Here is a 4,035-nt window from a genome sequence, read left to right as displayed (position 1 = left end):
GTTCTGCACAGACACGAGGCTGCCCCTCTGGCTGCTGCTGATACAGCCACATTAATACCCAGAGACAGGTATGACCTTCCCAGTCACAAATGAAATATCCATTTCCTATTGCTAATAAAATAGACGATATTGCGTCTTTCTGGAGGATTATCACGTTCCTTGGCTGGTTAAACTCAGCCAGTTACTGGCCTCATGCTTCACCACAAACCTGCATATGCAGTAATCCCCCAGAAGGGGCTTCTTTTAATGCCACACAGCTTAGTTATTACAAAAATCTTCAATCAGGCAGCAGAATCCAATTGTTGTTAGAAAGTCTAATTTCCTATTGCAAACCTGCATTGTTTATGACGACCCAGTAAAAACATTACAGCTATTTGAAATGAAAATGTTTTCAGATAAGTTGGAGGGACAGGCCTAATGCTGCATTCCCTGGTGGAGAATGTTACTGACGGATGAAGCTAGCAGACTGAAAAATTGCTGTCTGTTTTACAAAAGCAGCATACTGAATGGCCTCCCAGGGAAAAGATGCTGAGGTTAATGTGAGCATGACTATTATCTTCTGGGATCAGAGGTATCAAAGAACCTCACAGTTGTCCATGCCCAGCAAAACAGTGATGGTGCCTACAGCACATGCCAAGCCATTTACTGAATGCAGAGAGCCCCATGGAGCTGGAGGGACCTTAAAGGGAATGCAGGTCAGTCATAAACCCACACCATCCTGCAGGTTTTATTGCTGGTACTGAGCAGCTACCTCATATCTTGTTTTCTACATTGCCTCATCAGGCCACTGCAACATGACAGGGAGTCCAGAAATGGAAATCCTGTATTAGTCAGCATCAGTGCCAAAAGCAGACCACCAGCCTGGTTCTTACCTGTGCCTCAGAGTCAAGCTCCCAAATCAAGAAAGCAGCTCAGGTGTCATATGCTCTTTCCCAGCCAAGTCATAACCCTAATAAACACTGGCACACTGGCAGAGTGCCTGCCACATCCACCCTCACAGACTGTACACCACATACAGGCAAGTCTAGTTGGGACCCCAACAAAGAGGGCACAAGCCAGAAGCTTGTCACTGTGGTATACAGCTTGGAATTTGTGACACTACGTTCCCAGACCACAGGACAGCAAATCCCTTTTTTGAAAGAGCTGAAGGTGAAACTTTAAAGATCACTGACTTCAGCACCACCACTACAAGAGCAGTGAATGGCAAAACACTCCAGTACTTCCCACTCCAAAACCACTCTGACAAAACTTCCAAGCAGCAACTGAATCTCCACAGCCCTCCAAGTCCCAGGCTCCTGGGATCTATCAAGGTACCAGACACTGTGAGTACAACTGCCTCACTCCAGAAGAAAGGTAGGGGGAAAAGAAGCCCTCTTAGCTGCTGCATACAGGTTGGAAAGCTATGCACATAGCTCCAGCCCTGTTGAAGTCTCTACCTTTGTTTTCCATCCAGCCTCCCATGCCTTGTATTTCTACCATATTTCCATCACCCATAATGACATCTTCTCTCTTTCTTCTCCCACAGTTGTCCCCAAACTTGTAACTTCTGTTCTCTGCAGAAGGGACACAAGGGCAGTATTTGTCAACATAATCGATAATTTTATTACCCCTTTCAAATAAAGGAGTTCCCTGTTCCAACATCCCAATCACATCATGCACACAGTCCTTCAGCTGCCAAGTCCTTCTCAGAGACAGAGAAAAAGCTCTTCCAGCTAAGAATTTTTAAGCCAAGACCCTCATACATATTATAGTACTAATTACTCCCAACTATCTGCTGACTTGACTGAAAAAATCCACCAGGATGTGTCTGCCCTAATGTACCTAAACTATGCTAGAAGAGCAGACTGCTCTCCATTTCGTACCGAACAAGGCTGCCAGTTAATTTTGTCTGGCAGAGTCTTTACGACCTGTGACGTGCCAAAGGCACATTGCCAGGAAGTCTAAGAGGTTATTTTTATGTATAGACATTTTTAGTACGTTATTGCTATACTGTCTCTGCGGCCATCAGATACTCAGTGAATTGATCCCCAACACTTAGCTTATCCCCATTGAACAGATGGGAAATGGAAACATTAGCAGGCTAAATAAAGCCAGCCAGAGCTGTTCTTCCACACTCATTCCTGACCCACAACTGCTGAAACTTCCTAACCTCTTTGCCACTGCCCAGGGTGCGCCCTTTATCCCCATCAACTAAAGTGGGGGGGGAAAAAATGCAAAAAGGAGCCATCATCAGAGACTGCAGCAAAAAGTGGAAGAGAAGCCACTTCAAGGGACTTTCCAAGTCACCACTGTGCAAGCAGCAGTAGTTGTTTTCTCCAACTACCCTCAATCTTTTAAGTCCAAGCAGTTCCCCTTCAGTATTTCCACGTTCAGCCCTGCCTCCTTACCAGAGTGCATGCTGCCCCCAGAACTGTCACTATGGTCTGTTCTTTCCACCAGCCTGCGTGTAACCTCCCAGCACACCAACCACTCACTGCATTCTGCAGGTACGGTGACCAGAGCAGCACAGCCTCTTCCTGGGTGCTCCCCACGCTCTATCAGAGTGTTTGGAATTTGTTCAAAGCCAGTCAAGAACTTTGTGACAGGCCTGAAAACCAATAACTTTATTAAAAAATGTAAGATACTCTTCTAGCCTGAAAGAATTATTTCACATATCTGGCCGTATCTGTAGCAAAAGCAAACATGGCAGCCACTGTGACTTTGAAATGAACACACCTGAACTGACCTCCTTGAAAAAAATTATGCAAAAACTAGGTTTTAGTCACTTATTTGGTAAGAGAGAGGCCATCAAGATAAGGAAGCCTTTTACAAAGTCATGGACACTTCTGAACAAAGCACACTAAGGTGACAGAGAATGGATCAATAAATCCATCACTTCAAAGTCCAGGTGTACGGAAGTGCTCCTAGACTTGCAGCATCTGAAATTATTAATAGAATTGGAAAATGGAGTGATAAATGAATTAAGCCAGCATTGCAGAGACTTAGGAGGACAGCTATCAGATCTGGAACCTCACCACTCTCTTCTAGCTTTTATTCCTGCTCTAAGACTTGAAGGAATCAGGGTGAAACAACACAGCTCTCTAGAGCTGGTGAGACCCAAGGCAACCTCCCTTCCGCTAACAAGCTCAGACAACGTGCATGGGTCCCACTTGCAAACCAGTTAACTTCAGACAAGGCTGACCCTGCTTACACCACTAAAGATACTGTCAAAGGCAAAGGTGACACAACTAGGACAGTAGCAGTGAGGATTCTTCTGAGGTCTTGGAAATTAGCAAGCAAATGGAAAACAGTGCTACAAAACCATAACAGAGTTACAGAACTCTGATGTAAGAACATAGACTTCTCAAAAGCACCTCACCACCAGCCTGTCTCTCAAACACTGAACTTACCAAACACCTGCCACTTCCATGGGGATTTCTCTTCCTCATTCCTCACTTGATGTTGTTATTTCTCACTTTTTTGTCCCATGACCCTTGCCCCTGCACTCTTCTTACAGTGCATACCCTTATTCCCTCCATAGGGTACCTGCTTGTTTCCTAGCTAAAACAGTCTGAGGACATTTCCTCCAACTGCCTGTAGTGAAACGAACTCAGTGCCAGCCCTATTAAGATCAACTATTCTTCTCATTTACTCGAGCTGTCCCATTAGTTATCCGTGGTGACTTTGAAGGGAAAGAAGAGTTTTATACCCTGCTCAGCTCTCACTGCAGCAGGCACTTACAAATAACTGAGGCTTTCTTTTCAGAAGAGGTAGCCTTGCTTTAGAGCTGACAGGACGATCCATAAAGTCACACAGAAATCCAAATATTTCCAAACCAGCCAGCTCAACAGCATCCTGTGCTATATGGCCACAGGTCTGGTCTCTCCTGGTACATGAAGCAATATTGTTGAATCCAGGGATTCCTGAATGGTACTGCAAGTGGGAGCTCTCAATGCAGGAGATGATCACTGACCACACAGTTACCAGTGCAGAAAAGAAATGCTGATAACCCCCGGGACAGCAACAGTGTATGCAAGACAGCCGAGCAATTCCTGC

General features: G+C 45.2%; 1 protein-coding gene across 1 annotated transcript in view; it reads right to left on the bottom strand.

Moving 5' to 3' along the window:
* The window catches only part of EIF4E2 (eukaryotic translation initiation factor 4E family member 2), a 20,696-nt gene that overhangs the window by 3,610 nt on the left and 13,051 nt on the right, over positions 1 to 4,035 (bottom strand). The gene's annotated exons all lie outside the window — the stretch shown is intronic.

Source organism: Chaetura pelagica, unplaced genomic scaffold (assembly GCF_000747805.2).
Source record: "Chaetura pelagica isolate M959 unplaced genomic scaffold, ChaPel_1.0 scaffold20, whole genome shotgun sequence".
Taxonomy (NCBI): Eukaryota; Metazoa; Chordata; class Aves; order Apodiformes; family Apodidae; genus Chaetura; species Chaetura pelagica.
Note: the sequence above shows the minus strand (reverse complement) of the source record. Positions and strands in the feature narration are given on the sequence as shown.